Below are 23776 nucleotides of genomic sequence, written 5' to 3'. Positions count from 1 at the left end.
GCTGTCTGGGCTTTTTGGAAGTTCCTGAGAGTCAGAGCTCCAGGGTTGGGAACATGAGCAACAGTTAGGAACTGTAGTGGGCAGAAAAGTAAAAGATCCTAGGAAGGGGTGAGAGAGAAATGCCTAACAATTCAGTCAAGGCACATGCAAAATCTGGAGGAAAGACACTGGTGCTCAATGAAACCCAATGGAACAAATGGTTTTTGAAGTTTAAGTTGCGGCTAAATCTACTCCAGAATCTAAAGATATAGAGTCAAAAATAAGACCTGGCCCCACCTCTAAGGACTGCCCACAACCCTTGTTGTTCGCTAGGTTCTCAGTGAATGATGCTGAAGTGAGCTCACATGGTTTCAAAATGTAGCTACCATCTATTACTCTATACTCCTTCAGAACAATGTTAACACATCATTTAAACATTTGGAGGGCATCCACAAAACTCCTCTTTGCATCAGATGCGTAGGAGAGATAGATGTTAACAAATAATTATATCCTGTGAGAAATGCAATAATGGGACTATGTACAAGGAAAGAGCAATCACTTCTGCTTAGATGACCCAAGTTTTATAAATTCCAGCAATCAAAAGGATTTTTTTTACATCAAGGAAAAGAACTGATTTAGTAATGCAATTTCTAGGGAAATTTTCCTTTTGACCTATAAGTAAGGACTTTTGGACTGAAAGTGCTAGAAATACAAAACCAATTAGTTTCAACAAAATAGACAAGCTTTGAGAAAGGTGGGGGTGATGCTGAGCCTCAGAGATGACCACATGACTACGTAGACTCAAATAATGCCACCCGGGATTTCTCCCCACGTCCCCTTCCTTTCTTTCCTCCTCTCTGTGCATTAGTTTCTTCCTCCTGCAACTCAGTGGGCTTCTTTCCTGCAACTGAAACCATGCTGAGTGGTACCTGCAAAATTTACATGTTTCAGATTCTCCAGGGAGAGGTCTGACACTTGCATGTTCTACCTTGATACAAAAATCAGGAGAAACATGATTACAATATAGGTGAAGTCACTGTCCCTATGTGAGTGAGCTCCTGAAAAATGTTGTTTTCACACCACAGCCACACAGTAGGTCTAGAAGAAGTCAATTTCTTAGAAGGAAGAAGGTACATTTCCCAGAAGAAGGGTCAGCTGTGGACAAGCAGAAAAAGTAACCCTCTTTCACTACATTGTTTTGCTTTAAATTGTGGGCCATCCTTTTTCACATTTCTTGAATCCTAACTTCACTCCATCCCCCATTCAACCCTAGTACAACTCTCCTCTCTCCCTCCGCCCACATTGCATGATGCTGTTTTAAAAACCAGGTTGTGGAAGGAGATAGTAACATGCCTTCTAGCTTCTGTTCACCTTCAGGGTTGTTTGTTAAAACAGAGGTCACAAGGGACTGAATTGCCCCCAGAGAGGGAGGCCAAGGAGCCAATACCGAAGGCGCTAGTCAAACATGGAGGAAATGGACTGCGACGTCATATTCAGTAATTAGAGAGGCATTTTAAGTGATCTAGAAAACACGAAACTCTCTTGACAGGTATTTTGAGTAATCAAATTTCTTTACCTAGTATAAGCTCTGAGTGCTTCTAATAATACATTACATTTAATCATTTTCCCCCCTTTTACACATAATGGCACATCAGCCATCAATAAAAGATAGTAGTGATTATCTTCCCAAAGAAATATGGACTAAAAGCAATTTCTGCAATCCCAATGTCTTGTTTATCTCTAATAAGATGAGTGCGTGTGGATGCATGTGTGTTGAGCAGGGGCAACGGGCAATGTCAATCAATTGTATTTCTAAACACAGCTTGGAGGCACACCCTGCATAATTTAGACTGGCCCCTGGCTCGCTGCTTCTGCAAGCTGGCATGCTCATGTAGCATTACCATTTTGATTGAATGAACAGGGTCAATAATGTCACTTTTTCTCATCCAAGGCAAGAAAATTATTCTGAATCCAATCATCAATCAATGTAAGTAATCAGTCTGTTTAAAACACCTTGGGCTCTCATACAACTGGCTATTCCTAGGCACACAGTTGAAAAAGCCATAGTTTGGGCTGTTTTGTTAATCCTACTATTTCCCCCACTAAAGTGTTAAAAGGCCAGCTAGGATTCAACATGTGCTCTGCTATTAACAAAATTATGGCAAAGGATTCATTTTAGAAGTTTTATATACACATATATATTCATTTAAGAAGGGATTCATCTGAGACTCATGCACTCTGAGACCTCTGGTATCTTGCCTTCATTTGCATATAATTGTTTATCCATTACTTCGCCATACCATACAGCTACTCTGCTTTTTTCTATAATTTCTGGAGGTTAATGGCTTTTTCCCCTCCTCTAATTCAAAGTCAACACAAACTGACACTAGAGTCAAGAAAATGGTGCTTTTCAGAGCGCTGTAACAACAGTTGGCAGTCTGTACATTGTGAAAAATGTATTTGATCAAGGAACTTTTGCTAACAGCATGCCAATGGATCTACACTGATTTCCTTGAGAAATAAAGGAATTAATCCTCATCTTCCAGTTAGGGATAGAAAGCAGACTGAGACATCTTGCACCGCACAAACCTCTGACTTAGCCTTCACTCAGCCTGCTGTGCAAGTAAATACAATTACTGCACAAAAGAGAGGAACAAAAGAGCAGATTTTGACTCTCCCTGAATGGCCAGAATAATCACCAGGCAGCTGGAGATGACTGGATTGTAATTGCAGCTATCACGTGCGTGAATCCTCTGCCTAGGCACAAGTGTTGGGGAGATCCAGCTGTGGGGCAAGGCTGGAAAATGTGACTGGATAAACTCACCCAGCACTGTTTAGGTGTGCACCTCTGATTCAAACAATAGATACTTCCTTCCCTTGCTTTCAACCATCATATATATGTGCTTTCTGCTTCTTTAACGTCTCCAGAGAAATACTATTTCGAAACATGCTTCAGCTGAGTACCTGACTAATAAAACTAATTTAAAATCATTTGTTAAATATAGTTAAGGCCGTGAAAAAGAAGGGCAAAAGTCAGATGCCAGAAATGCTGAAAGCCATTGGTGAGCTAGCACTGGAATCATAAAGAATGCTCCGAGGACATCTGCTAATATGTAGGGGCCTAAATTCAGCCTTTTACAAAATGATTTTAATTATGATTAAAACACTTATAAAATATGCCATTTAACCATTTGTAAGTGTACAATTCAGTGGCATTAATTACATCCATACTGTTGTGTAACCATGATCACTAGTACTTCCAAATCTTTTCCATCACCCCAAACAGAAACTCTGCACCCCTTAAGCACTAGCGTCCCAATTTCTCCTCCTGCAGCTCCAGGTAACCAATAATCTACTTTCTGTTTGTATGAATGTGGTCGTTCTAGCTGTCGTGTGCACGTGGAATCATACAATACTTGTCCTTTTGTGACTGACTTATCGCACCTAGCAAATTATTTTCAAGGTGCATCCATGTTGTAGCATGTGTCAGAACTTCATTCCTTTCTAAGGACTATACAGATTAATCCTCCTCCTAAAACCGGTCTTCGGGAACAGCGGCGCCTCAGGGTCACCCGCCAGCCTCCTCTCTCATTGCTCTCGGTAACCGCCTGCCATTAGTTACATGGCCTTGCCACAAGGCCACAGAGGCCCCTGATTGGTGGTCTTCACACTCTAAGGAACTTTCAATGTTTGGTAGACATTAACAAACAGAGCACCCTTCTCTGTTTTCCTCATCAGATGAATACCAAAACCCTTGTCAAGGTGACAGAGCTATTAAGTGTCTATTCACACAGCAATCAGAAATTGGAGCATCAATCAGTGATCATAAAGTCAGGGGCATTTTCTCACAAAGTCAGGGATTCAGAGGGCTTTCGCAAGCTAATCAGCAGGCATCAAATAGACAATCAATCTAATTAGCTGCTCACATTCGAATGGCAATCAAAGCAACACAGTGCGCTTCATTAGTAATGATATTGAAAATTGTGATCTGTGCAGTGTTCAGCCAGGAAATGAATATCCTTTTGTGTAAATAGGTAAGGAGGATGTGGCTGTACTGTGTGTACCATGTGCCAAGTCAAAATGCAGGCACTGGAAACCTGATTGATTCTCCTTTTGCTGTTCTGTTGGCCTCGAGGTAAAGAAGCAGGATAGGACCATTTATCATTAAGTCTGACAATAGCACATCAGTAAACTGTGGGTGAAGTAACCCACCTTAGAGGAAAAGCAAGGTAGACGGAAGTGAAGGGGAGGTCACTAATTCTGCAAAGCTGCTGTTCTTTAGGGAAATGCCATTGTTTACCTCTAAGTTCAAGCCCTTCTGACTTTCAAAATCCAGGACTTTTCTCCTATGACAACCTTCTTTTAATAAAATGGGAACCAAAGCCCTCCATGATAGGAGGTATCTTAAGAACCACCCTTCCAAAGCGAACACCAGCCAGAAAGCTGGTGACCTTATTTGTGGTTAAAGGCTTTCTCCCACAGAGACTGAGTCATTCTTCCTAACCCAGAATGACAACTATGGATCACAAATTGGGCCAGGCATATTGAAGGTAATAAGGGGATAGATATGGTCACTGTTCTCCAGGAGCTCATCTTATCTTTGGGTAACACTAATGGAAAAAAATAGCAAACATTAAAAAGTAGCATGTTGTTAAGGGTAAAATCTGTGCTACAAATCTGCATATTTTAGGACTTGAGAATTGAACAGAAGGAAGAACACTGATATATCAAATGTCAGAAGAGCCTTCTGGAAAAAGCTAGAGGCCAGGAGCTGGTTGCTTTCAAAACGGTATATTTCCAAACTGCCAGTGTTTCAAGAGAATTGATATTCATTTTTAGTGAATGTTAGAATATACTTCAGAAAGCTGGTACAAAATGGTCACGTAATGGAACTTAAGGGAAAAAGCTTACAAATAAACTCTCGCACATTTTGCTCAGTTTAGCATACTTTTAAGGGCCAAAGTTCACTCTCTATAAATCTCCTTGTTCAATACCGGTTTATGAATGAGAAATATTAAAAATGCTCAGATACCATGTCACAAAAAGTGCCCAGCTACACGCTAAGTAAGTTCCTTAAGAGGACAGTCCCGTCTCCCTGGTTTGGGCACATCTGCCTCAGAGCGGAGGGTGGAGGCAGGTTTGCATTTAAACACTCCTCTACCTCCAGTCTTTGCTCCAAGGTCATCTCTAAAAAGGCCCCTTGACCCTTGTTCCACCTCAACTGGTGTTCCACCTACTACTAACGCCACCCAGACTTCTAACTGCCCCCTAGACCTACAAAGCTTCCCTATACATATTTATTTACATTTTTAAATCCCTCTATTAGATTGTAAACCCCCTTAGAGCAAACCGTGTTTCTGAATTGACTTTGTAACCCTATTCGTTAACAAGTGTCTGATGAACAGATTAATGAATATTTTCCAAGTAGTTCTGGTTTATGGGAATACTTGAGTTCCATGGAAGGAAAGTACTTTTGACACCAAGGAAGCCATTACAGGGATTTATGAAGCACACTTAGTGCCCTGAAGGCTGTGTGTGAGATCTAAAATCTCACATCCCTGTCTCACCAGAGTTTCTGTGCCTATGTATGACAGACCACTCACGGATTCACACTGCAGGAAGTTTAATATGAGGGTTGGAGAGAACAAGCATTGAAAGAATAAAAAATCTGGTTTATCACAATAAAAAAAAAATTCTAAGAAGTGATCAAGGGGCTTGTTACATAGAAAGAAAGGTTTGTCAGGCAGGGAAATAAATGAGGACGTGGCATCTTAAGGGAGAGAGCAGGAGCAGGCCTTCCTTTATACAAAGAAGCACACCAGTGTCTTAGAAAATGTATAGTAATTCTATTGAAGATATTTAAGCGTCTATGTTCCAAGATAAAATTTTCAGATGAAAGGTGCTATAAATGAAGTAGGAAATAAAATCCCCATGAGGAATCTGTGAGTTCCATTTGTTTTCTTTCTTTTTGGTGTCTCACTGCACAGAGCACAACCGAGGCAATCGTATACCTGACAATGGAGGTGGGAGCCTGGAGCCGCGGACACAGCAGCTGCAGACCCCCGCGGGCCCGCCCCCTACTAGTAGGCACTGAAGGAGGTGCTGCAGGGTGTGCGTCCCATAGGCGTTTGGACACTGAGACTTGTCATTACAATTATCCCTGAGATGAGTGACAGTTCACTGCTGCGCTGTGCAGGAAAACCTCAATGCTCTGCAGAGAGGGCCACCTGGCAGATATGGAAATGCTATTGCAAGAGGTCTTATGTCTGGGGGTGGATATTAGTTTGCTAGGACTGCCATGACAAAATACCACGGACTTGGGGGATTAAACAACACACATTTGTTTTCTCACAGTTCTGGAAGCTAGAAGTCCAAGATCAAGGTATTGGAAGAGTTGGTTCCTTCTTAGGCCTCTCCTTTGGGCTTGCGGAGGGCCACATTCTCTCTGTGTCCTCACATGGCCTTTCCTGTGTGTGTGCATTGCTGGTGTCTCTCTCTGTGTCCTCATCTCCTCTTCTTACCAGGGCACCGGTCACGTTAGACCAAGGCCCACCAGAATTTTAACTGAATTACCTCTTTAAAGGCCCTGTCTCTAATACAGTCACATTCTGGGTCCTGGGGTTAAAAATTCAACATGTGAATTTGGGGAGAATACAATTCATTCTGTAACAGGGAGAAGTAGCTGCCCCTCAATATCTACCTGCAAGCTTCTTCAGAAAGCACCTTCTATTCTCAGACATATAGTTTTTCATTCATCCAATAATAAGAAAAAACGCTAATATTTAAAAGAGGGTTTACTATTGCCAGGTATAATTCTAAGCACTCTATATAGGTTACTTATTTAATAATTACAATGATCTCATGAAGTGGGTATGGTTATTGGTCTCTTTCTGTTTGGGGATTCCAAAATAGATTTTCTAATGTTGCCCACTTTTTAAAACAGATTCTTAAGGTATAATTGATAGAAAATAAACTACCCATAGTTAGAGTGTAGAATTTGATAAGTTTGATACATGTACACACCTGTGAATTCATCATCCAGGGAAAAGTTCCTTCCTGTCCCTTTCTACAATCTACTCACCTTATCTCCAGGCAACCATGGCTCTGCTTTCTGCCACAATAGAGTTGCTTACATTTTAGCACATTTTTTTACTGACAGAATTTAGAGTATGTACTCTTTTCTGACTTCTTTTCCTCAACATAATTTCTTTTAGAATCACCCATATTGTTGGGTGTATCAAGAGTTTATTCTTTTTATTACTGAGTAGCATTACAATCAGTACCACCATCTTCCCACTGTAACATAATGGATTGACCACACTCTCTTCTTGATCCAGAGAAACCATTCTTTATCTCATTTGGAATCCATTCTGTGCTATCAGCAAGTTTCATCTCATTGTCCCTTAGAAATTCTAAAGAGCTATCCTTATCACAAATAATCACACTACAAATCAAGAATTGTTAGATCCTTTCCTATTACTTAATGCAGTAACCAGGAACCAAGAGAGCCTACACTGTCACTGGGGAAAAGTGTGTTTTCAGCTTTCAAATACCATTTATGAGCTATAGAGCTAAAGGACTGGTGTAGGGTTTTTGTATCTACACATTCTTACTAATGACATAAATTCTCTTCCTCTTTCCCAACTCTTTTTTAAAATCACTGTACTTTTCTCTTTCTGTCTGCAGTATAATTTAACCTCCCACTTGAATATGGAGCATAATTCAATTGAGAGGTGTGTTTATATCACATGAAACACAATAAAGCATGATGAAGTGTTTCTTAAATCGTTTGCAAATGAATGGCTGTAATATTCCCCGGGTGCTCTCTGTTCTCCCTCAAACTAAAAGCAACTGTGTCTATTTATTAATATATGGATCCCAGATGCCTGCTTGAGATATTTAAAAGCTGGATGAGATGAGCGTGACCTAATGGAACATCACAAAGAAAGACATTGAATGGAAGATGTGTGCTGAGACTGAGAGAATTTTCAGATGGAGAATAACAGAAAAATAAACCATTATCTGATGCCATGGTACAAACTATATAACAACAAAATAAAGTGTCAAGAAATGACTCAGGAACCTCATAAATGGTCAATGCTCTGGCTGAAATTTGAGCCAAGACTTCACTCCCAGGTCTCTTGACTCCATGTCTACACTCAAGTGGAGGGAGGGAGCAAGAGGGAAATCCACCAAAGCTGGGCATCTGCCCTCCTGGTTCACCTACACTTAGGTGCCAGCCAGTCCTTAGTCTTCTGTTATAGGAACCATTGTTCTGTCATATTAGCTCTCTCAGTACTTCAAGTATTGTTTTTTCCCTTAGTAGCTATTTTTATTTTAAATCGAAATACATTTTTTTCATTATTCTATTTTTTCAAAGCAAGGTTACTCATATTTCTGATAATAGAAAAATGTCACCATAACACTTCCACTTAAATACTTCTTTAAAAATCATCTTAAACGCAGGGAAGGGCTGAGGAGGTAGTAAGAAGCCATTAGGCTAAAGTGTAGTGGAAACAGCAGCCCTGAGCAGTAATCTGGAGATGCAGCTCTGGCCCTACCCATCAACCTCATGAACGCCTCTTTCACGTCATTAGCAAATTAAGAGCAAGAGTAATTTTATAATCTCATATGGCACAGAAAAGAGTATTTGACAAAATTCAGGAACCATTCATAATAAAAATCAAGTCCCTTAGCAAGCTAGGAAAAGAAAGGAACTTGTAAATCTTAATAAAAATTAAATGCATGCATAAAAATCTTACAGCAAGACCAGCAACAAAACAAAAAATTACTCTCTCCTACATTCTATTCCACATTGTATTAGAGGTTCTGACCAAGACAAGGAGGCAAGAAATAGAAATATATGGCAGAACAATAAGAAAGAAAGAAACAAATCCATGACGATTCACAGATGATTAGATTTTATAAAAGTGTTAAATGAGTTTAGCAGTTTAGCAAGAATTCTATATACAAAGTCAACATACAATAATAATTTTACTTCAATAAATCAACAATACTTATAAGAAAAGTTGTCAGAATACTATATGTAATATCACTAAAAATGTGAAATATCATATAATTATATGACTAATGTGCAAGATTTCTACAAAGCAAATGATAAACCTTACTTACATGTATTAAAGAAGAGCTATTAGGTTGGTGCAAAAGTAATTGAGGTTTAAAAGGTTAAAAACAATTGCAAAAACCACAATTACTTTTAAACCAACCTAATAAATAAAGGAGATACATGTTGATGGGTTGGAGATTCCAGTTTTAAAGTTGTCAGTTCTCCCCAAATAAATCTATAGATTCAATGTATGACCATTCAAAATCCAACAAGCTTGTCCAAGTGTGTAACTTGACAAATGGGTTGTACTTCTGTAGAAATGCAAACAAGCCAAGATTCACTTAAAGAAGAATACAGTGGGAAGATTTGCTTTCCAGATGTCATATCATATTACTAACCTTTGATAATGAGAAAAAGCTAATAAATAAATGGGAGAGAATAGAGCGCTTAGAAAGAGATCTCTCCATATATGAACACCTGATTTATTCTGCGGTGAAATTGCAGGACTCGGGGGCAGGAACAGATTTTCAGTAAATGTTTCTGATATTACTGGATAAGCCATAAGAAAAATTAAATGAAATTTAGAGCTCTACTTTATAGAAGATATTAACTTCTGGTACATCATAAACCTAAATGTGAAAAGAAAAAGAATTAAGTTTTCTTAAGTCATTAGAGAAAAATATCTATAAATTTGAATATAAAGTGATTGTTTAAATAAAACAAAAATGTGATAACTATAAATAGGCATAAGTACCAACATATTCAAATTAAAAATATATGTTCCTTACAAGATAAGATAAAAAAGAAAAAACAAACTAGAGACATAATTGGCACACATATAAACAAAGAACTTTATTCATAATACATGAAGATTTCCTAAAAATCAGTAAGAAAAAGATAGACAAAAAAGACCAGCAAGACTGTGAAAAAACATTTTATCATACAGGAAATCTCAGTGGCCAATAAAGATACGAAATTTTGTTCAACCTTATAAATTATGAAAGAAATGCAAGTTAAAACTAAAATGTGATACTGTTTTATACACCAGATCAGCTAAAATGTAATCTGTTGATAATACCAAGTGTCGGTGATGATGTGGAGCAAATGGGACTCATACACAACTAAAAGGGAAGTCAATTGTTTTAACCAATTTGGAAAACTGTTTGATAGTATTTCCTAAGGCTAAGACTATGCATTCCCCATGATCCTAATCCTAAGTGTATAACCAATGAAGTTACGTATACATGTCCATCAAAAACCAAATATAACAATTTTATAGCAGCATTATTTGCAATAGCCAAATCCAGAAGGGATATATTATATATGTAATATATATCCCTATATATTACGCATATTATGTATCATATACATTTTATTTATATATATATTTATATATATAATATACATATATATTACATATGTTATATTATATATTACATATATTATATATATGTTTTATATAATATATATTATATAAAATATATGTATTTTGTGTATATATGTTATATATTATATATATGTATATATAAAGTATGGTAGTATTTTCATTAAAGGGAACACGAAATAGCAGTGAAAATAAAAGAACCACAGCTACACATAACTAGCATGGACAAACCTCCTAAACATAATGTTGAATGAAGGCATAAAGATATAAAATAATATGCAGTTGTGATTACAATTATATATAACTCAAAAATAGACTATATTGTTTAGCGATACAGGTTTCTATGTTAAAGAAAAGGCCATTCTTACCGTAACGGGGGTGCAAGTGGAGGGTGGGGGAGGGATAGTGACTGATGGCATGAGGACTTCAGGGGACCTGGCGTTGTTCTATTTCTTGACCCAGGTAGTGATTATAAGAGCATACCCTATAATGTGTTTGTATGTTATTAAATAACATTTTTAAAAAGTTTTAAACATCCTCTTTAATCCCCATCAGCAATCACTTTTGACACTTTGTATATTGAGTTTCAGAACCATACAACCTGTTTTTGGCAATCTACTTTCAAAGATCTGACTCATCTGATGTTCTCAATGATGTGTCTTATAATTCATATTGGTATATTTATTTCTGTAAGTTCTTGGTTGAAACTGCTAATTAGGCTTCATATTTTATTTATTCAGGTAACTAAATTTCACCCAATGGGATGCAACCTCTTATTCATACTACATGGAGCACAGTGATTTTTGTGATCTGCATTTTATGGTGGTTTATAATATTTTACTTAATTTTTTAGTTCAAGAAATATTTTTCCTCAATCTTTTGATTTATTCCAATTGTTTCAACTTACTTCTCTGAAGTAATGACCATGTTTACCTTAGATCTTCGATTACTCCTTTCTCTTTTATCCTCTCTCATCATATTCTCATTTATTCATCAGTTTCCATCTAATCTAAGAGGATTTCTCAAATCCATACTCTATATTATTATATCTGTTTCCACAGTATCCGTTTTTTTCTTTCTGCCTCTGTGTGAATTTTGTTACTGCCATTAATCCCTTAAATTTTCTCATAATTGTTTCTTTCTTTCCCACCGTTTTTTTAATATAACCCACCATTTTTAAAAAATATAATTTCTTGTCATTTGCTGTCTGTATGTTACTTTTTTATTATCTTCAAACACAGGAGCAAGAATGCCACGTTTTGATTTAAACATTTTAAATTATTTTTCTTCTCTTTCCTCTAATAAATGATCAGAAATAAGCTCTTCCCGGTCTTCAGAACGATCTTTCCTTCCTGGGCTATATAGAGCCCTGTTATAGGCTCCCTGATGGTTTTCTTCTGTGCCCTCATCCCTGGGTGAGGAATTAACCATCTTCTTAGATTTAACATTTGTTAAAAATCATGATATTGAAATTCCCCTTCCTAGTGGATTACTGTATGTCCAGTTGGAAGGTAGCTTTATGTATATATGTCAACATTTTCTCTAACACCATTGCTTTGGTATATAGTATGTTATACATTAAGTAGATAGCAAACTGAAATCCCCAAAATGTTTTTCCCAACTCAATCTTGCACATAGCTTTTCTTGAAGGTCCATGACTTCGAAAGTTCAGTGTGCCACCACAGCCCTTCCCCTCTTCACATTCTTTGTGCAGTTGTATTTTGATTAAGTCTTTTATTAAATGGTAAAAAGAAACAATACAGCTATGGGTTGGAGATACAGTTCGGATATGGGAGTAAAGTGGGAAGAAACAACAGCTTTCTAGTTATCTTTTAACAAGCTCTTATGCAGTGAAGAGAGATTTTTGGGTTACTAGAGAGCTTGTGTATCTAATCAGAAGAACAGAGAATTTCTGAGGGAGGGAGGGATTTTCTAGCTAGATTTCTCCTGAGCTTGGAAAATGGACCATTAATTCCACATACTTTTCAATCTAGTTCAATCAATCTAATAGCAGAAATTCCTTCTAGGTTTGTCAATGGGTTTATTGTCAGTCTTAATTTATCCTGTTGTGAGTTACTTTAATAGTAATTCAGGTAGAAACCAGACGTCTCTCACCTTAAATATTGTTTTTTAATGAAATGGTCATTTTTTAAAATGTCACCTGACCTTATAGGACATTACATTCTAGACACATGGTGGACTCAGCCAACAAAGAAAGAGTTGTGCTTATACATAAGAGTCAAATGCTGGTTTGATTACATATATTCTACAACCAAACTTGTACTTGGTCTCAAAGGAAAGAAATGGAAATTCCTAAAATCATAGAAAAGAGGAAACAAAGAAAGGATGGTAAACTAAGAAGTCAAAATTACAGTGGTCCAAGAAACATTATATGATATATTGGACTACTGGGTGTAGCAGCTACAGGGCTGTGTGTGGGAATCCATACAAGGAGTGGAGATGTGATATTTCATACATAAGAAACCTCCAGGATAGTGAGCATAGAAGGAATACACCCACTAGCCTAGACATCAAAAAAAGAAAATGTGTCTCAGGAGGACTGTGTGAAAATATAAAGGATCGGGGGAAAAAATCATACAAACCAAAAACTAATTTTGCAAGTTCTGTAACCAAAAGGCTAATCTTTTGTTAGGTAACATAACTGTGTAAGGTAAAGCTGTAAAGCCTAAATTTTCTCTACCACTATGAAATGCATACCTCCAGAGTGAAAAATGAAGTGAAAATTGGTTCTAGACCTATAAAATCTCTGTACTACTGGAAATTAAAAAAACAAAACAAAACATAAAAAACACTTTATAGCAATGTCAACACTTCATAGCAAGGGTTTATAGGACCAGATACCCTGGAAATAAAATAATGTTTAGGAACATAAGCTTACAATTAAACAAACAAACAAATTTAAACCACAAGAGAAAATAATCCTCCATAAGAGAAATATGAACAAACAGGAATATTCAATCCCAAAGACTGAAAAGTAGATTGACTGAATAGCAATAGTAGAAAAAATAGACTCCATATATAGTATATTCAAAATGAATACAGAGGCAAAAGAAATAAGAGAAAATAAAAGGGAAAACTATTTTATAGGAAACTATGGAAAAGAACTAGCATCTTTGAAAGTAAAACTTAAATGTAATATCTAGGAATTACACACAAAACATACATATAATGGTTTTCAGAGAAATTAAACCTTCAGTGGATAAGCAGTCCTAAAGATTGAACTGGGGAGCTGGAAGTTTCCTATATTGATTAAAATGTGGAAAATGGAAAATAAAGGTTTAGAAATATGGATGATAGAAGGAGATATCCAACCTATACTTAATAAATGTTCTACTAGGAGGTTAGAGAAAATATTGAAAACTCAATATTTGAAATAATAATGTCTTAGAATTTTCCAGAATTGGTGAAATGCGTGAATCCTCTGATTAAAACCGTACCCCAACAGAGTTAGCATATTTTAAAGACTCCACACCTAGACATATTGCCACAAAACTGCAAAACACAAAAGACAAGCAGGGAATCTAAGAAACAATCAAAGAGAAAAGGCAAAATATTTACAGAGAATTAATAATTAGACCTATCATAGGCAAACGATAGAGATCAAAATATAAGAAATTAATATTATTAAAACACTACAGGAAAACAATATAAGAATTTTATTCCCAGGTTAATTATAACTCAAGAGAGACCAACAGAAACATTTGCAGACAGACTTATCAATTCATAGAACATTATTGAAAGGAGCAATAAAAGATGTACTTCAGTGAGAATGAAATTGAATCTAGAAGTAAGACTTTGATATAGATCCCTCCATATTTTCTTTCCCATTCACAACTAACATATACACTGATGGTAGTAATAGTAAAATCAAATAATATATGCCAAGTACTTAGCACATGACAAGCGTTCAATTAATTTGCGCTATTAGGAACAATATTTTAAAATTGTGCTTTTTAATCTTTAATTGCCAAGGATATGAAGAGACCAGAGGTTTTGCATATCGATCTTAGTATTGGCCACACTGTAAACTTTCTTATTAATTCTCATAATTTATCTGAAGATACTGATAACTTTTCTGAGCTTGAATGCCTTGAAAATTAAAGAAAAAATGGTCTAGGATGATTTCAAGATTTCTGGATTGAGTCAATAAATAGCAATGATGTCAAAAGTGGATAGGAAAGGATAATTCTGAGAGGAGTTGACATCACAGGACTTTGGCAAAAGTGTCCTCATTTGAAAAACGGATATAATAATTGTACCTACAACATGGATTTGTAATTCTCCCCTAGAAGAGGTCCATCTCCTTTGTAGCCCTTACATTGTCACCAGAGTGCCTAAGATTTAAATTTAAGCATCGAATGGTACCAAGTACAGTATCAGTTCTTTATAAAACAGAGCACTTGAAAAGAAGAACCAGAAGGACTCTATTTCAAGTGTCAACCAGGAAAGCCATGATATGAGTTCAGATTTAACTAGCAATTCCTTGCAAATAGATTAAAACTTTGATAATTTGTCCCTATGTTACTTTGTAGGATGTGCCTATGATTGCAATTATCAAGCAACCCTTAGCCCTGTGTCGTAGATGGCAAAGCAAAACAATTAGGATGGAACCCAAGATGTCAACATCATTTCTACCAGACTAAGATTTTACCCATCTACTGTTCTTTGGGGGGCTTTCGTTTCAAATACTCAGCCTCTAAATACACTCTTTCAACAGCATATCCTGTTGGATGGGAGGCTGGGAGCTGGGATGAAGTTCCTAAAGCATCCTAGGTTTCCTTACAAATACAGATCTAAGGGCTTCCTAAGGTCACTTAAAATCCCCCTCACACACACACCATCCATAGTGGCCCCAAGCCCGAATTTCCTTGGGTAAGATCCTTAGGCCTAAACTTGATGGTCCCACTGGATTCCACTTGCACAGATGGCTGCCTCAGGGACAGGACCATTTAGAAAACTTAACCCTTAGGCTAGGTCTGAGCCTTTGTTCTCCAAACAGTGGGAACCCATAGTGAATATATTTCTCCCTCTGTTTCCTGCAGGATGAGTGTTCCAGCACAGTAGCAAGACTCTGTGCCATTTCTGTTTTGCAGCAAGCAGGGAGTTCTGGGAGGTTTCTGGCTTTGTTTTAAATTTTAACGGTTTTAACCATGGCATCTGGCAAGAGAAGAGGCTTGAGGAATACAGGTGAAGTAAGTGAAATGCTAGAAACCCCTTCCAAACTATCAACAAAAGATTCAGTCCCCAGAGGGAGTTATCATTCAGCTAATGGGAGAGGAATCAACCAAGCCCTGTGTGTGGCAGCCTCTGTCATGAAAATGTTCTTTCCTGGTGCCCGCCATCCCCTCGCCAGGATTTTCAGATATTTTTATCATTGTCTTCCATCGTCTGAAAATCCTACAGCCTTCGTACCTAACATAGCGCCCCACAGTTAACAATTATATTATCTACAGCTATATGTGGTCCTTTTCAGATATGAAATCTTGTTTCCTTAATGCCATCCCAGGTAGAGTGTGGGTCGGCCATCTCAGATTCCCTTTATGATGCCAAGTGGGTATAATAACATTTCCCATTAATCTAATGATTTCTCTGGACATCCCTTTAACCTCTATCTTTCTTATTCTGAAAACAGGTATGCACAACAAGTTGCATTCTATTTTTAAAGAGGAAACTGAAGCACATAAAGTTTGGTGGCTCATCCAAAGGTCCTCATCAAGTTCAATACTAAGAGCACTAGAACATCATAACCCCTGTGTTCATTCAGACGTCTTCTCACTAGAGCACGCTCTTCTCTGTCTCCTGATTGATTTGGCTGACAAACCCCAGACCCTGGATGAGAGAGAAAAAACAAAAGGCAAATGATTGAGTCATGCACCTGTCCCTGACTAAGCCCAACAAAGCAGATGCTGATTTACTGGAGACAGAGTGCTACTAAGGAAACACGATTTCACATCTGGAGCCACCAGAAAGTCGTGTACCAGCTACAGGGGCTGTAGAATTTTCAGACAATGAAAGACAGTGATAAAAGATGTCTAAAAAATGCTTCAAATTAATTTTGAAGGCTAGGAAACATGTGGAAAGTCAGAGGTGACAGAGGAGGGCAAACGGAGAGCAAAGGTGTAAAGGCAAGTAGAGACTGGTCTGCACGGCTGCTTCTCCCAGAGTTTTATTCTCAGGGCCTCTGGTGGGGCTGGAGGAAAGAACATGAGATGACCACCATCCTCACGTGGAGTCTCCACCACCAGGCAGTCCACCTGCCATGCACTGCTTGCGCAGGGCACTCTAGTAGGTGAAGCAGAGCCTAAGGAGGTTGTGAGAACTCCAGGAGTCACTCCATGAAAACATCCCACCACAGGAACTGCTTACCTGTGGCCAACACACCTGATGGTTTAAAGTGATTCTTATCTCCTTTAAATATGCGGAATAAATATTTCTATAAAGTGACTCTGGTGGAAAATCATCTTTCCATCTTATATCTTTGCATTGAAGTCATTATTTAGGACAACCATGAATTGGGGTCTCAAAATATCAATCTAAGTATTTTTATTGCTCTTCAAGGATGTCTCAACGTAGATATTTTGGAGAGGGAATTTTTGAAGGCAAGGATTTCTCACCTGTTAACAGCATATTTAAATCTCCCTGTTCCTGGAGAGTCTGAATGGCGCAAAGATGGCTATGGCAGAGGCAAATCTGAACAACTGCTTAGACAGAAAGAAAGTGCCTGCAGGACTGGCCATATCTCAGAGGTTTTCTCCATCTCCCTTGTGGGCCAAATGGCCCAAGCTCCTGGCTGCCTTCTAGTGGTCTTTCCTCCTCTTGCCTGCTTTTCTTAACTCTTTCTCTTAATCCTCAGCTTATCCTACATGAGGCACTAGCCTGGATAAAGAAACAGACACGCTAACAGATATATGAAAAAATGTTCAACTTCACTAGCTATTAGAGAAATGCAAATCAAAACCACAATGAGATACCACCTCACACCTGTTAGAATGGCCATCATCAACAAGACAAATAATAAGTGTTAGAGAGGCTGTGGAGAAAAAGGAACCCTCCTTACATTGCTGGTGGGAATGTAAATGGGTACAGCCACTATGGAAAATAGTACAGAGGTTCCTCAAAAAATTAAGAATAGAGTTACCATATGTCTCAGCAATCCCTCTTCTGGGTATCTACCCAAAAAAGCTGAAAACATTTATCCACAATGATAAATGCATCCCTATGTTCACTGCAGCATTATTCACGGTGGCCAAGACATGGAAATAACCAGTGTCCTTCAATAGATGATTGGATAAAGAAGATGCAGTACATATATATGATGGAATACCACTCAGCCATAATAAAGATGAAATATTGTCATTTGCGAGAACATGGATGGATCTTGAGATTATCATGCTAAGTGAAATAAGTCAGACAGATAAAGTCAAGAACCATATGATTTCATTCTTATGTGGGATATGAAACTGAAAGCAACAAATGAATAAGACAAACAAACAAACAAATCACAGATGCAGAATCAATTTAGTGGTCACCAGAGAGTAAGGGGGGAGGGACTGTAGAAGAGGGAAAGGGGAGAGGGCAAATATGTGGTGGTGGCAGGAGAACTGACTCTGGGTCGAGAACACGCAATGCAATATATAGATGATGTATTATAGAAATGTACATTTGACACCTATATAATTTTATTAACCAATGTCACCCCAATATATTTAAGAATTTTTTAATTAAATAAAAATTAAATTACATTTTACAAACTTTTTTTTTAAAGAAAGAAACAGACACATGTTCTACAGGTCCTTCAGCTAAAACTCCCAGAAAGTTATAGACTAGCTTCTTTCCAGTCCCCAATTTAACATTGAACATTGCTTTGAAACTTCTTGCCATTCTAAATTATCTGGTAAAGTATAGGTTTTATAAGGCACCTTGAATAGTGTTTTATAAGGCACTTTGTAGGTGCTGCCATTAAAATTAATTGTTTGAATTATCATTAAAAGAGATGCCTCTGAAACAAAAGTCATTCTCATCATCTCTTTTCTCCAGAGTAGCTTATCACCTGTTGGCTTAGCATTTGCTTTAATACCAGGGCTCACACTACAGCCAATGCCTCCTTCTTCTAGCAAAGTGCCTGTGTGTTTAGCACAGCATCTGATATGCCTTCTTGGCCCAGTGGCATACGTGTGATGTTCTGGGTCCCTATGAGAAGCCTAAAACTGGATTTAGATGTGAATTTTTCTTCTACACTCTGTTTTCTCTCATCATTACTGACAGCAAGATGCTGTGCGTTGGGGGCTGGATGGTTTCCAAATCTTTCACACCAACCAATGTCTGGGATTCTCTTGGAAGTCTTTTATTTTATGCCTCTTAATCAGTCTAAGAAGTCAGTCCCCTTCAGAGAGAAGCCCTGCAAAACAGGACACACTTAAACTGAGGAAGCAGAGAGCAGGTTTCTAGGAAGGGACAGGGAATGATGGGACAGAACAGGTGCAGGACTGGAGAGCGAGGAAGAAGACGGGGAGAATCAAGACCAAACATTGACCTCAAGGCTTTGCGCTAGGCCAGTTCTGACTCCTAAGCTTTTGATTAGTAGTTTAAATTTGTTTTCGTCCAGGTCCACCTTCTCACAAAGATTCAGTTCTCAGGTGTACCTTTGGCACTCAGAAGTGATACTGCTTCCAGAACACATTCTGGTTTCATGGCTACTCTGAGTGACCTTGAACAACTCACTCAACCTTCTTCTCAACTCAAGTGTTCTGTTCCTTGAGCATTCCTGGAAGACCACCTGCATCAGATCCATGCTGAAATGCAGATTCCTGTGCTCTGCCACAGACCAACTGAATCAGAACCTTTGAAGATAGTGCTCAGGGAATCTGCATTTGTTTTACAGCTTCCCAGGTAATTCTTAGAGACAATGAAATTGGCACACCACTCACCTGACTTGTCAGGGCACTGCCACTATGGCATTTAAATGATTTCAAAGCACTATTTTCAATTGAGACATCAGAGGAAACACCATCTTACCATTCTATAAAAAGCCCTTCTTCCCAGGTGAACTTTTTCAGAACAACCTTGAAATGCCAACATGAAAAACGAAAGTGCCATTAGGCCCCATTTAGTAACTGCAGAGTTAATGGGTAGTTTTATGTTTTCTTTTTTTTTCAAGCCATTGGGTACAAATTATATTTTCCAATGTGTCAGCATTTTCCTAATTCACGTTGTCACTAGTAATCTGTTTTGCTGTGAATACTGGGTAAACTTCATGCCCAGCAGCTAAAATTTTTGGAAGCAACAACTCATTTACAGAATTCACATATATTCATCAAGGAATGAAAGCATGATTTTATAGAATTGAGTTTTAGAGCTCTTATGCAACTGAAAATTATAAGGACCAATTTCCTCATTTTAAATTAAAAGCTTTAACATGACTTTTCTTTTCCTGCCCCTCTCTCAGTTCCCAACTCACCATAGCTTGCCTAATTCTAAACATCCTTCAGCTCAAATGCCACACACTTAGCCTTGCCAGATCTGTTCTTTCCATCTTCTGCGCTGCCTCAGCACTTTGTCTCAACCTGTTTAAAGTATGTAGCACATCTGTCTGATATTAGTTTCATTTATTTATATTTTCACTTCCAATGAATCCTTGAAAATGGAGACTGCATCTTGTCCATCCCTGTAACTTGCAGGCAGTGCAGGTTACTCAACGTTTGATAAATTTTAGATGGACAAACAGGGCACAGGGCATGCTAGAAGATAGTGGGAGAATTGCTACCTCTATTATTACTAGTAACTACAGATGTGCATTTAGTTCTTACTATGCATAGGTTCCCAGTGCTTTATATCCATTATCTCTCTGAATTCTCACAACATATCAAAGAACCATGCATTATTGTTTCCCCATTTTTAGTGTTGAAAAAACTGAAGCATTGACAAACCAAATAGCACACCCCAATTATATGACTAGAAAGGAAGAGAACCATGATTTGAATAGGGAAGTCTGAATCCAGACACTTCTTCTATTACCACACTACATTGCTGCTTATACTGGCGCATGAAGGTCCTCCATGCACAGCCATGCTTTCTCAACATGCACACGCCATTAGGAACAAAGATGAGAAAGTTGGGATCGTGAAAGCTCGGTTCTCAAGATATCATGCTCTATTACACATCAGAGCTATTGAACTTTACAGCATGGCCACACAATTGTGGGATGTCATGAACAGAACCAGAATTGATATATTTTTAACATCTTTATAGATTTCTCATGGTATGAGCATGTGGGGCCAGAGATAGATGAAATCTGCCCATCAATAATTGTTAAAATCATAAAAAGTACATAAACACTCATTTTTGTGCTACTCTATCTACTAATTTGGAAGGAAAATGGTGTGAGAGATATACATGGGAATGCCAAAGTCTTTCTTGGAATATGACAAACTAGCCAATGCATATGGAGAGGACAGGAAACCAATGCAGAATGTAGCCTTGTGTTCGCCATCTATATAAAGTATCCCAATTCCACGACTTAATCCCAGAACCCTACGAACTACTGTCCAGTAAGGATCTTGCTTTTCAGCTACCAGTACCCCTTTGAGGCTTCTTCTCTACCTCTATCTGAGTTCTTCCCCAGTTTCATTGCTCCTTGCCCTCCAATCTACTCAATCCATCTCACCACCAGGTAGGTGGTAGTTGGTAAGTTCATTCCATTGATCAGAAACCTGAGCTCGCCTAATTTCTCTGTGGCCCTCTCACATGCTAAATCACGTGGCCACCTACCTGCTTCCTTCCAACATGTCACCCTCACCTGAGAGACACTGTCACTCTGGGCTTCCATGACTCTCTTATCTCAGCACAACTCAACCAATCCAGGTTGCTATACTCCACCGTTGTTCTTATCCAGTCTTTATAGCAACAACTATGCAATCTTACATGCCCTACAGGCATCTTTATGTAACTTTTCCTTTTTCGTCTTCCTTACAGCAAAACATCTCAATACTGGTGATTTTGAAATCATTATGTGATGACAATCTGTCGCACTACATATCTTTTTATTTTTCCTTTTTTCTTTTTAACTGGTCTTTCCCACAGAATGCCTAAAATAGTACCTTGCTTATAGAATTTGTTTAATAAATGTATGTTTAATTTAATTGGACAAAAATACAGAATAAAGAAGATCTTTGATCTGAATGCTCAGTGTTTACTTATTCTGGCACCTGCCCCGCCTCTGGTGAGTTGTTTTTTTTTTTAATTTTCTTTTTTGAGGGTTTTGTTGTAGATTTCAGACAATCCCCCAGTCCTTCATGCCCGTGCTCGTGTCATGTGTTATAACTTGATGTTGCAGCGCCTTTCATCCAGAAGTGGAATCTGTTTCCCCTCCACTTGTTTCTAGAATAGCCTTGTGACTTGCTTTGGGCCACAGAATTCAGTGGAAATGTTGGTGTGCCAGTTCTGAACCAGCCCTCCCAAGGCTGTGCGTGATCAGCTTGCTCTTTTGGAACCTTGGGACCACCCTGAAGACAAGCCTGGTCTAGGCTGCTGGAGGACCACAGATTTTCTCCTTGTCAGTCATCTTTGTGCCCCAGCCAATAGCCAACCAACCTCAGACGGATCGCTGCCTGGCTGGCCTGCAGCTGATTGCAAACACATGAGGGGGCCAAGAGGAAACCCAAACTCAGCTGAATCCAGCTGAAATTATAAGCTGAATTAATAATGGCTGTTGTTTCAAGCCACTAATTTTGGGAGTGATTTGCTACTCATTAGTTAGCTAACTGATACATGTTCTAAGTGTTGATGTCTAGTGATTTTAATCCCCATTTGCAGTAAACAAGAACCTAGAGCTGAGGCCTCAGAGGCCATAACTACAGGCTGGACTCTTCCCTGGTTTGTTATTATTCTTCTGGTTTGGGGTGGTGGACAGATTACCAACATTCCTCACTGCTTTGGCATCTGCCGTTGCTCTCCAGGTTTGCTCAAACTTGCAAGTTTTAATCTCCTGTTAATAAATATCTGGCTGTTCAGGCAATTTGTTTGGGTATAATTATGCCAATCTCCTAGGAAATTACTGCCACCTAAGTTATTACAGATTCACCTTGGAGACACTGCAGCTGGCTGGTTCTTGTTCAGTCAAGTGCTCCCTTGCCAGAGACCGACACATAATGCTCTAAAGCTCTCTCTGCTTAAATTCCTCTGCTGCCTTGGCATAACTCTAGCCAGCAACACCCAGCCTAAAACACAGCCGTTATTTCCAGGGGCCCATGGCAGCAAGGAAGTAAGAGGCTCTCAAACTTAAAAAGACAACACTAGATTGAATTCCAGTTCTTATTTCTCTTTTAGTCTTCCCATCTTGAAAAATGAGGCTGTTTTTGCTTCTATGAAATGGGCTGCCTCGTAGAAGAATTGACAGAATGTTCAATGTCCAGTAGTTAGATCTCTTTGATCTCTAGGGACTTTGTGAAAATTCTTTCACTGGAAAGTCTGTTTCTATTGGGTCCTTTGAAGAATAGTGATCCGTGGCCATAATAAAGTAGATAAATTACATTAAAAAAAAATACCTTGGTGCTGCAAAGCAGTGGCATGCCAAGGCCAGAGTGTTGGGATATATCCACCCCGGGTACAACTAATAAAATAGAATGTTATCTGTAGAGAATTTAAAAGCAATGATAAAATGGACAAAATCGTCTGCTTTTTATTATTACCATGAGCCAGCCCTTCTGAACCATCGTCAGTGATGAGATAGTGCTTATTGCTAGGACCCCATCACCCTGACCGTGGTTCACCTGCTTCCCTGTGTATGCTCTTCTCTTCAGAGGAGCCCTTTAAGGAGGCTGCAGACCTATCTCAATGATTCTGGCAGAGCTAAAGCATTTCAGAAACCTCCTACAGGAGCCACATTCAGTCATTCTTCCCAATAAGCATTCTTCTCAATAAACAGTCTCAACAGGGAGCAATGTGTATTCTTAGAGACTGAAAACCAGACTGAGTTTTGCTACCCAGGCATGTAGCCAGCAGAGATTGTGAGGGTTCTTCACAGCCACCCCAAACCCCATGCTCTAATCCAATTCCCTCTCCTGCCTTCGGGGCACCTGTAACTCATATATGTAAGTCATATAGTTATATAATTTATATGGGCACTGATAGCTTCGTATGGTTTCCAGCCTCTAAGAATTGTGCTTTCCAGACCAACCACATCACATCAGCATCATCTGGGAATTGACTGTCAATGCAAGTTCTTGGGCCCATCCTCTACATACTGAATCAGAAATTCGGGGAGAGATCCAAGAAGGCGAAGTACATAAACACTGTGCCTGCTTCCTTCCATGAACACATTAAAAATA

The 23776-nt window shown here is 38.5% G+C and overlaps 1 long non-coding RNA gene across 3 annotated transcripts in view; it reads right to left on the bottom strand.

The window, feature by feature from the left end:
• Positions 1 to 23776, bottom strand: part of LOC141571812 (uncharacterized) — a 578309-nt gene that overhangs the window by 310332 nt on the left and 244201 nt on the right. The gene's annotated exons all lie outside the window — the stretch shown is intronic.

This window comes from Rhinolophus sinicus, linkage group LG05 (genome assembly GCF_036562045.2).
Source record: "Rhinolophus sinicus isolate RSC01 linkage group LG05, ASM3656204v1, whole genome shotgun sequence".
Taxonomy (NCBI): Eukaryota; Metazoa; Chordata; class Mammalia; order Chiroptera; family Rhinolophidae; genus Rhinolophus; species Rhinolophus sinicus.
Note: the sequence above shows the minus strand (reverse complement) of the source record. Positions and strands in the feature narration are given on the sequence as shown.